This window comes from Artemia franciscana, chromosome 3 (assembly GCF_032884065.1).
Source record: "Artemia franciscana chromosome 3, ASM3288406v1, whole genome shotgun sequence".
NCBI classification, from domain to species: Eukaryota; Metazoa; Arthropoda; class Branchiopoda; order Anostraca; family Artemiidae; genus Artemia; species Artemia franciscana.
Window position 1 is genome coordinate 39653607 of NC_088865.1, and position 12014 is coordinate 39665620.

General features: G+C 34.0%; 1 long non-coding RNA gene across 3 annotated transcripts in view; it reads right to left on the reverse strand.

Annotated features, from left to right (window-relative positions):
• The window catches only part of LOC136025259 (uncharacterized), a 76734-nt gene extending 66415 nt beyond the window's left edge, over positions 1–10319 (reverse strand). For 2 of the 3 annotated variants that reach the window (XR_010617048.1, XR_010617047.1), the window contains exons 1-2: positions 10233–10313; positions 4731–4844 (exon numbers count right to left, since the gene is read on the reverse strand). This is a non-coding gene — a long non-coding RNA (uncharacterized LOC136025259). Of the gene's footprint in view, positions 1–4730; positions 4845–10232 lie in introns of all 3 variants that reach the window. The other variant, XR_010617046.1, reaches the window with a different exon arrangement.
• Positions 10320–12014: the final 1695 nt, after the last annotated feature.

Sequence of the window (12014 nt, forward strand, 5' to 3'; positions counted from 1 at the left end):
TACATACAATTATAAGAACAAATAGACAGGGTACCAGGCAGAAGTATGATGTTTTTTAGGATATTTTAAGGCCTGGGTCAGTAGGAATAGGGATAGTTGGTATTCAAGCTAAGGAAAAACTTGGTGTAGGAAAATAAAACAGTAATGGCTACATACTGCACCAAGCTTGTCCAGGTACAACAATCTAGCATTAACAAATACAGAATTTTGTCATAAAATAGCCCATAAGTTAACATGGTATTCATAAGATGGTAAGATAGCTAATCTTTACTATGCTATTGTAAACCAAAGACTGGCTGGATCAATAAAAGATGATAGGACATTGATGGTAAAAGTAAAGGTGACCATTAAGTAGTTTTTAGTGCTAATTTAAAAGCTTAAATGTTTGAAAGGTAACATACCCCTCGGGAGGCTATAAGGTTGATAAACTCAAGAATGAAAATTTTAGAGAAGCTTTCCGGGAACAGTTGAATGCTAAAGAGGAGAGCTTAAAATCAGTAATAAGAAAAGAGTTAAAGAGAGATGGCCAGAAAATTTCGAGAATATGTTTTGAATAGGGGAAAGGCGTGGAGAATGGTGGCTACGAGGTCAGAAATAAGCTACGAAAGATTATGAATATTAAAAAAAAGGAAGTGCCTCAGTATATTAGGAAAAGCCTGAATATAACCCTGTATAAGAAAGGTAATAAGAGTAAGTGCGGTAATTGTAGAGGCATTAGCGTGGTTTCTATAGTTGGCGAATTATTTAGCATGATGATACTCTTGAGAGATGCTATTGATAAAGTTTTAAGAGAAGTTTAAGTCCTCAGACACGAAACACGTTTAGTCTTCAGTCTTATAGATTACAAGCATGCGTTCGATTCAGCTGAATGAAGAGAATACACGAAGATATTAATCTTGTATGTTATACCAGACAAATGTGTTACGGTGATTAATGCATGTATGAGAATAACACTGCTGCAATTAAGATAGAAAATGAAGTTTTGGCAATCTGTCATCCTTCATCTGCAAAAGGTGGCCTAGCAATCTCAACCTTTCTCTCATTATAGCCCTAGAAAGCGGGAACGAACTACATTTTTGTGCAATCTTGTGTTTGATATACGGTCAGTTGGTGGGATGTCCAAAACAATTCGCAGGTGATTTCTCTGGGAAACAACTAGCTAATCTTCCTCCGCTTTTCTGAGCGCCCAATGTTCAGAACTATATTTGACCTCTGTCATAGTTTTCCAATATTCTAATCCTTGTTTGCGAACTTATTCCTAATCTTCTATATTTTTTTAACTGTGAAAAAACATACCAGGTAACACTGTGTAATACTACCAAGGTAAGTGAACTATATATTTATATTTATAGTGAAAAATATATAGTAAGAACTATATATTTTTATCAGAAGAAAGATTATGGATACGTGCTTATTTTTTGTTTTTTTTTGGGGGGATAATCAGACCAAAAAATGGGAAAAGGCTCATTTGAACGGAAATTAAAAGTTATAGCGTCCTTTTTAAGTAACCAAAGATTGGAGGGTAACTAGACCCTCTCCCAAGCTCATTTTTCCCCGAAATCTCCTGATAAAAATTTTGAAATAGCCATTTGCTTCAGCATACTTAAAAAGGCCCAAAAAAAATGCCTTTGAAGACAACATGACCCCCTCCCAGCCCCAGGAGAGAGTTCTTGAACTTATAAAGTTCGCCTTTATCTTTACGTATAGTTTGTTATTAGGAAGGATACGGATTTTTTGGGAGAGAGGGGGGGACTTGTGCTTTGTGTTGGTTTCTATCAGACAAATTTTCCGTTCAGAGGTAAATTTCCTGGGGTGACCTTTCCAGGGGAAATTTTACACTGAGGTACTTTGACCAAATACCCTTACGAAATTATTTTTATTTGTCCTATGCTTTCTTTGCCTACTCACTTTAATATGCGAATATGTTTCAGGGGAAACTTTCAGCATGTTTGAATTACTGGGAAATAATTTGTATGGACGGATGATTTCCGAAGTGATCGTAAAAACGATTAAAACCTTTTTTGCAAATAAAAGAACGCTACAGAGAATTTTTGAACTGACTACACTGAAAAAAATATTACGGAGCGAGAAGGGGAAATTTCAGCAAGAATAGAATTGATCAGAAGGATTTTATTAACTGGGAGGAACTTTCCACGGAGGAGTTTCTCGTGAGGAGAGGATGGTCAGATGGAGGATGAGCCAGATTTATCGGCATTATATGAAAAACAAAGAAAATTAAATATAAAAAAAAATTCAAACTGAAAGTAAGGAGCAATATTAAGACTCAAGAAAACAGATATTATTCTGTATAAGAAGGGGTTGCCCCTCTTCGATGCCTTACTCTTTACACTAAACTTTGATTTGTCTAATTTATTAAGAACAACTCCTGAACCACGAGGGCTATTGAATTTGAATATGGAGTTTTTTTAAAGTGCTAAAAACTTTAGCGTGAAGAGCAAGATATTGAGAAGGGGGGCAACCCCTTCATACACGGAATAATTTCTGTTCGTTTCGTTTTTTAATATTGCTCCTTACTTTAAGTTGAAAAAACTTATTTTTTTATTTAATCAAAACACAGAGTCAATTTTCCATTCCATTTAAAGTAAAGATTATATAAGCTAATTTTATTTAAATATAAACGTTTTCTATTACCTAAAAACATATTTTTGTTTCATAGAAGTAAGTGGTTAATGCTCATTAACCAAGATGTTTAACATGAGAAAATTACCTAAAAAATTCAACTAAATTAAACGTTCAGAAAAGGCTACAAGACCCAAAAACAAACTTTTCCTAGCAGAATCAAACAGTTCGTGGTAACAAACTGTAGTAAGGAGCGACCCGGCTCAAAAATAACCAAAACTCTAAAAAATGAAATTTTGATACCAATAGCTACATCAAAAGAATCGTATTTTAATGCTGATTTTATATATATAAGTTTCATCAAGTTTAGTCTTACCCATCATAAGTTACAAGCCTGAGAAAATTTGCCTTATTTTAGAAAATAGGGGGAAACACCCCCTAAAAGTCATAGAATCTTAACGAAAATCACACCATCAGATTCAGTGTATCAGAGAACCCAATTGTAGAAGTTTCAAGCTCCTATCGACAAAAATGTGGAATTTTGCATTTTTTGCCAGAATGCAGATCACGGATGTGTGTTTATTTGTTTGTTTGTTTTTTTGTTTTGTTTTTTAGTTTGTTTTTTTTCCAGGGGTGATCGTATCGATCCAGTGGTCCTAGAATGTTGCGAGAGGGCTCATTCTAACGGAAATGAAAAGTACTATGTCCCCTTTTTAAGTGACCAAAAAAATTGGAGGGCACCTAGGCCCCCTCCCACGCTAATTATTTTCCCAAAGTCAACGGATCAAAATTCTGAGATAGCCATTTTATTCAGAGTAGTCGAAAAACCTTACAACTATGTCTTTGGGGACCACTTACTCCCCCACAGTCCCCGTGGGAGGGGCTACAAGTTACAAACTTTGACCAGTGCTTACATATAGTAATGGTTATTGGGATTTTTTGTTTGGGGGGAGGGGTTGAGAAGAGGGGAATATGTTGGGGGATATGTTTGGAGAAGAAAATTTCCATGAAGGGAGCGCAGGACTATCTAGCATTATTTTAAAAAAAAACACAATGAAAAAATAAATATGAAAAAGTTTTTTTCAACTGGAAGTAAGGAGCAGCATTAAAGCTTAAAACAAACAGAAATTATTATGCATTTGAGGGGTTCACCTCCTCCTAATACTTCGCTCTTTACGCTAAACTATTTCTAGTAATTTTAACTATTTATTCTACGGCTTTTGTGATTCAGGGGTCATTCTTAATGAATTGGGACAAAATTTAAGCTTTAGTGTAAAGAGCGAGGTACTGACGAGGGGGTGAACCCCCTCATATATGTAATAAAAACATCAGAATACAAAAGTTCGTTACGTAAGCTAGTTTATAAGTTACGTATATCTTTTACTAACAAAAACATTCGCAAAAAATTAAAAGTTCTAGTTTCCTTTTTAAGTTAAAAAATCGGAGGGCAACTAGGCTTCCTTCCCCACTCCTTTGTTTTCTCAAAATCATTCGATCAAAACTATGAGAAAGCCATTTAGCCAAAAAAAATATATAAAAATGCTAATTTGGTTTTAATTATTCCTCTCAGAGAGCCAAAATCAAAACATGCATTGATTCAAAACGTTCGGAAATTAACTTAAAAAAAACAGGGTTTTTTACTGAAAGTAAGGAGCGACATTAAAACTTAAAACGAACAGAAATTACTTCGTATATGAAAGGGGCTGCTTCCTCATCAACGTCCTGTTCTTTACGCTAAAGTTTTTTAACTGTTTTAAAAAGTAGAATTGAGAGAAAGAGCCAAACTTAAGCGTTTAGCGTTGTTGAAAATACTCAAGTTGAAAAACTTTTAAAACTTTAACTTTAACACAGTTGAAAAACCTTTAAGTTGAAAAAACTTATTTTTTATTTAATATAGTAAAAACACAGTCAATTTTCCATTCCATTAAAAGTAAAGATTATAGAATCTAATTTTATTGAAATATAAACATTTTCTAATTACCTAAAAATATATTTTTGTTTCATAGAAGTACGTGGTTAATGCTCATTCACCAAGATGTTTACCAGGAGAAAATGACCTAAAAATTCAACTAAATTAAACGTTCAGAAAAGGCTACAAGACCCAAAGACAAACTTTTCCATGCAGAATCTCTTAAAATACAAAGACATACCTTGCTTGTTCGCATCTGTTGTTTTTATAACAAAGGCAAATCAAGAGTACCTTCCACTGGTCGTTCCATAACCTACAGATACTTCAGGTTACCCGTTGCCGCTACCTTTGGGTCCTGAAATAATGAAAGAGGTAATTTTGATGGTTAGTCTTTAAGATAGTACAGCTAAATTTATTTTACTCCATACTAAAATGATTGGAGAATGAATTTTCCTTTGGGTTGTGTTTCCCACAGTAAACAACAAAATATTTCTCATCGTTGCAATGTTCTAGGGAAATATTCCAAATTACAGCAGAATAAATTCTATTTGAAAAAAATTTATGTCAAATTTTGCATGCCATTAAAGTTATCATTTTAAATCATATCGTTTCAGGGTTGCGAAAGCAGCGAAATGCAATAAGAGTAGCCTAATCAATCTGTTTGATGTAAATGCACAGACATTGCTACAATCAAAAACGAATGTTACTTGTAGACGTTCCTATACGTTTTGATATGCATACAAGTCCTTACTGTGCTTTAGTATATCTGGCAATAAACCTCACAACACACAAAAATGCTAATGTTAAATTAGAAACTAAGAATAAAAATGTGACCAAGCTATAAAATGTCCAAGATGTGCTGATTCCCATGTATCTACAAAAGACACACCCAGCCAAAACCTCCACATCATCACAGCTGAATGTATAAAACCTAATCCAAGGAAATTTCAAGCTATAAAGGACATGCTATATCCAACAAGCAAGGAAGAGCTCATGATGTTCTTAGGATTGGTCAATTCTCTATCCTATTATGCTCCAAATCTCTCCGCCTTAAACCACTCATTCAGAGTTAGGAAAGCAGGCTACATTCCAGTGGACAGGTGTTCACAAATCAGAGATGGAAAAGATCAAGGTTTCTATTTGTCATAACCTAGAAGCATTTGATGCTCAAAGCAAAGAAGTAGAATTAAAAACAGATTCATCAAAGCACAGCCTTGGGGCAGAACTCCTAACTCATGGAAAGATAGTAGCATTTGCCACAAAAGCATTGAATGAGATGAAACAGTGCTACTCTTAGGCACCACCAAGGTTGCAAAGGATGATTTATCAGATACAGGCCTATGATTTGGAGGTTCACAGCATTATAGGCAAAAACATCCTGGTAGCTGATGCCCTGTCAAGTCTGCACCCATCTGAAGAAAATGACGAATTTCAAAATGAGATAGAATTTCATGTAAACTCATTTGTTAAACATATTCTGGTCAGCAATACAAAAATGGAGCAAATCTGAAAAGAAAATCTGCAAGATTCAGTAATGCAAACCCTCACCAAGGCTATCCAGGAAGAGTGGCCTGCTGTCAGGAAGTCTTGTCCAAGATCCATTATTCTGTACTAGAATTTCAGAGAAGAGCTAGCAGTTGTCAATGGCATCATATTGAAGGCTGACCAAATTGTCATTGCTTCAACCATCCAGCCAAACATTCTACAGCACCTGCATGTACCCCACATGGAAATGGAAAAAACCAAATGGAAAGCACAAACTGTAATGAATTCTGGTCAGACAATGTAATAAAACTGAAAATCTAATAAAACTGAAATTCTGGCCTGGAATGAACCAGAAAATAGAAAGGTTTAAAAAGCTGTGAATCTTGTGGGAAATACAGACCAAGCAATACCAAAGAGACAATGTTATCCCCCCACTATCTCAAGGCTCATGGGAAATCATTGGTATTGACCTCTATCAGTCGGAGGGAAGAAATTACCTTATTACTAGCAATTACTATAGCCATTTCTCAAACAGATTGACAAGCTGAACTGCAAAACCTCATTGGTAATCATCACCAAACTCAAGTCCCATTTTGCCAGATATGGCATACCTTTGAAGATCTGGTCAAACAATGGACCACAGTTCTCACCCAGTGAGTTCATTACATTTCTGCAACTGTATGACATACAGCTCTGTACATCAAGCCCAAATTTCCCAAAGTCAAATGGACACATAGAAAAGGCAGTAGACATGGCAAAAAGGATCATACAGAAGACAGTTGACTCCAAGGCAGATCCATATCTTGGTCTCCTAGAGTACATGAGTACTCCTATCAGTGGATCTGCATCACCAGCACAACAGCTCATGAGCAGGACTCCAAGGTCAATTCTACCAACCATTCAGCTGCATCCAAAGGTAATACCAAGAAAAGAGATCATCAGTGTTCATGAAAGAAATCAGTATAGGAACAAAACTCACTATAACCAGCATGCAGGAGACTTACCTGAGAAAAGCCCAAACAAACAGTTTGGATGAAACTGTCAATAGAAGAAAAACAGTGGAAGAAGGGGACAGTTCTGTCAATGCCTGAGCCTAGATCTTACTTTGTACAAGCTGAAAACAAAAGTACTTAAAGAAGAAATTGTTTGCATTTAAAACCCAGATTCTGTACTCCAACAGAAACCAAATCAACATTCCACACAAACTGGTAGTAGTCCTGGATGAGAACCAGCCTATTGCACCAGATCCATTACTCGAGGATACAGAGTCCCCTAAAAAGCCATACACTACCAGGCCACCCATTACTACCCCAGTAAGGTTTAGAGTTGACAAAACTAGTGATGTCCCAGCCACACTGTTTGCAACTCTGTATCCAGCTCCAGTGAACAATAACAATAATACCAATACAATAAGGGCTCTACTTGGTCCATGCCTATTAAGATATGGAAGGCCCATAAAACAAAGACAAACTTTTGATCTGTGAATCACAAAATGATGTGTGAGAGACATAATTATGGTTTATGTTATTACAATATTTCAGAAGAATTTTGCTATTTTTGTTGTTTATGCAGAGGAAGATGCTGTATGCTTAGTGCTTGTTTTTTCGTTATTGCCTTTTGTGCTGTCTGTAAAGCTTTACTTGCTGTTTATGTGTGTCATGTTTTATTGCAGGTTGGTTGGCTTCTAAATAAACTGAATTAATCAAACCTTCTCATTGCATACAACTGTTTGGGTACTTCAGTTTTGGTATAGGAATTCCCATGCATTGTTAAAGTTTCACTCTATTTTTTATGGGAATATTCCAGTCCATTCTGGAGTGTGTCAAGATGGTGTTCTTTCACCATATCTTTTCAGTATTTGTATACACATTATGCTACCCAGAATTATACACTCTTTTTCTTTTAATTTTGGAAATTTTGCCTATATTGCATTTGCAGATGATATATTTTGTTTAAGCTGTTCTAGATCTAGGCTCTTGAATTCTGTTTCATCTATTTCAAAGTATTTCCAAAGTCTGTCATTGAATATTGATATTTGTGAATACCTAGTCTTTAATGCAAGGTCTATGCTAATTTGTCTTCCATGTTCTAACTTCTCTGTCTGTTGTGTCTCTGAATTGCAGTGGTTAGGCATTCATATTTTTTTGAATCTATTAGCTTTTAGGACCAATATTGTATGGGATGTTAAAAAAAAACTTAAAGTAGGTTATGGTAAAATAGTGGCTAATTGTTGTCATTATTCTCAAAATTGCTTGCATTACTATATAGTAGCTTTTGTAATCATTCAATACTTTTCCTGTCTGGTATTTCACCTATACTGAAAATAAAAGAATTGGGCTAAATTGTGTATATTATATTTCTGTCATTGTAAGTTTTGGCTTTATTTACCCCAGTCTTGTAGGAACAAGAAAACAATTTGGTATTTTGGGATTTGTCATTATTACTTCTTTGCAGAAGTTAGGCTCAAAATTTAAAGTGGATTATGTTGATTCTCTTGGCCCATTCCACTATTTAGTTTGTTTATTTATTTGTTAGTTTTCACTTTGTAATTGTGTTGATTTTTTAGAGATTCCTTTTTTAGATAAGTTATGGTTGTGTTGTATATATTTTATGTCTCATATAGTTGTGTTATTTTTCTTTCATTATCTTTTATTTACTCTACTCATCTTGTATTTTAGTGGGTTAAACATAAATTATAACTGAAAATTAAGGTTAAATTTTTGTTGTCAAAATGTCAATTAGTTAAGTAGGCTAGTTAAAATTTTAATAGGTTAAGTAGCTTGTTAAGTAAGCAAATTTCTAAGACTTAGAAATCAGAAGATGGTTAACATGGAGGCTTGGCAATACCATCCAAGTGTTTATTTTTGGCCATGGTTTCATTATTGAAAGGTTCATTTTCCTAATCAAACATCTTACAAAGATATCAAAAGTAGATAAACTAGAAAATTATCTCTTTTTTATTTAGAAAACCACCCCTTAAATGGAGAAAAATTCTACCAAAATGAAAAATAGCCTATTTGTGCATTAAATTTTTTATACTTTTCATTTTATTTCATATTGGTTAATAATCTGCCAAAAGAACCAAAGTTTTCATATATATTTAGGCTACAATTTGGGCTGTAGCCTGTATTTAACCATTAGGGAAGGAGGATGAATTCCATTTGAAATTTCAATGAATGTAAAACTTGAATTTAAGATCAAATTTCAATTAGGTGTAGGCTATAGACTTAGGCTAGCTATGATTAAAACAGAAACATTTAACAAAGATTGAAACAGAAAAAAGAAGACAAAAGTTGGTAAAATTCTAGTTAATTGACTTCTTGCTATCTTAGAAAGGGTTTAGGTTAGGAAAATGAAACTTTCAGGGATGGGTCTACAGGCAAAAGTATGTCCAAGGAAGGTATTTTAAGGTAACCACCTCCACTCCTTCTCCCTCTAGAGGGCCCTGAAATTTGCCTACATGACAGGTCTATACTTATTGAAATTTTGACAAAACAACATTTTACCTTAATTTTCAGTTACTAGTTGCTTTTTCTCTGCCTTTAGTTCTGAAAATGCAATTCCTGTTATTTGAGTAGAATTTTGAGCCATATCAATGTGTTTTTTCAAAATTTAGGAAATGTATTTGCATATCTTTAAAACCTTATGAAATGGAATTGAGCAAAGTTATGAAGCTGAAAACAATTTTGTTGTATTTCAATTAAGCAGAAGATCTATTTTGCAAGGTTTCACTTTAATAACATACATATTTCTAAAGGTCATCAAAGGTCAGGGCCCTCTAGAGGGAGAAGGAGTGGAGGTAGTTGCTTCAAAATACCTTCCCAGGACATACTTTAGTCTGAAGATTTATCCCTGAAAGTTTCATTTTCCTAACCTAAACCCTTTCTGAGATAGCAAGAAGTCAATTAACTAGAATTTTACCCAAAAGTTTTTTTCTTCAAAATTCAGGTAACCTAGGCTAGGCATCATTCTGACATGTGGCCTATTTAATCTTTGAAACACAGGATATAATAAAAGTTTTGATTCTGTAGATTAAAAATACCTTCCCGGGCACATTCTTGGCCTTAAATTCATTCACCTAATTTCTAAGCCAGAAAGGAACCTTTAAACTAGAGTTCTACCAGATAGACCTAGTCTACTTTATTAACTAATTAACATCTATTAATTTATGCTAGCCTAGAACTTAATCAAGAAATACGTTTTATTAGGAACATTATAGTCTGCCCATAGAAAATGAAAAATGGGCTTTTAGACCTACTTTTCATATTGAAACTCGATAACAGTACAGACAAGGCGTTTATTAGCCTAGGATAAAAAGCCAAATACATTATCTTCCTTTCTTTCTGAAAACATTATAAAGTTAATTCTATATAGGTGGCATCAAAAATCAATTAGTCAAGCATCACTCGAAGGAGCTCCATTCGGTGTGTGCTTAACTAAGTCCCTTTCCATCCAATATATTTAACTCAACTCCTATGTATCACAATCTCCGTGCAACACAACCCATTTTAAAACTAAATCCTGCTTAACTTTACCTTAAATTAATCCCCATTTAACTGAGCCCCAGTTTAGGTAACTCAACCTAACTTAAGTTGAGGAAGTGTGAATTGCAATGGGTATGAGTGTAATCGTAGTTGATTTATTTGAAGGCTTAGCTAAATTGGGGTTATGTTAAATGGGGATTGACTTAAAAGAAATGGTTCTGGTTAAAGGGTTCGGATACATGGGGTTTTGCTAAACAAGGACTCGTTTGAAAAGGAACCCAGATTACAAGACACTATTGCAGTCAGTGGGTTAGTTTAGTTCTTCCAAGGGACTTGTTTCAAGCAGTTTTCATTTCGTCTTTTTTTTTATTCGTGGGAAATAGCTCACAACCCACAACCTGTCTTGTGGTTTATGCAACCTATTATTGACAAACTAGCTCCCGATATTTGCCTGTGTTAGGAGTATTTAGAAAAATAGTGATTTTTTGAAAACACAAAACCGGCACAAATATAGAAATAGAAAACTGAAAGGGGTGTTTGGAAAATAAAAAAATAAGACCTCTTGGTAGTTATTTACTGGTTATTAAAGTAAATAATTTTTCAATGCTATTTCACCTTTCTAAAAACTTTAAGAAAGAATAGTTTCACGAACGAGTTTGTTTTTAATAGTTTTTAAATATGTCGGATAAACCATAACAGGTTTTAATAAATAAAAGTTGTTTTTCATTTTAAATTTCAACTCTGCTTATTTTTTGGTTAAAAATACTGACAATAATATTTATAAAATCCTTATTCCAACTTACGAAAGGAATGAGACTGATGAATATGCAACTAGTTTTTTTGTAATGTCTCTTTTCAATTTTATCCAACCTTTCCTTAAATTGGCATTTAAAAATCCAGTGTTTGTCATAAAATAAGTCTTTGGAGCATTTACCTTTAATATTTCTGAGCAAGCACAGCATAACAAATCGTCTTTTAAATTTTATTTAGTTTTATTATTTGTTTTTTCAAGTCACAAGTTTATTGTTTGGAAAAAATTTATAACAATCTTGTAACCTAGATCTTAAAATATTCTCACTTGATGATTTGGCTTTGAATGCCCTCTTCTGCAATAACTCTACAATAATTAAACTGAAAAATAAGTAGCTTTGAATTGAGCCTTATAACATCTTAATACAATGTATTGTTTCCTGTGTCCTAGTTCTATTGGTGGCAATTAAAATCGGAGGGGGGATGGTACTAAACCGCAATTTTTGGGTGACAGATCGAACTTTCTGATGGTGTCATTAAACAGCTCTCTTTGTTGTTCCAATACCTCAGTAAAAGTAAGAAAAAAATGGAAAAAAAGGATAAATCAGTTTTTCTCATACAGAATATAGTTTCCTTTTTTCAAGGTAAGGCTCAGTAATTTTCCCATGCAATTTTCAAAAATTGTAATACCAATGGGATACATCTTGTTTTGGTCCAGTATAATTTTAGAGGGGTTTCTGGGTCTTTATAAAAATTTCTGCAATTATTTTCTAAATAACGCTTTAAGAAAATATTAATTGAAATAA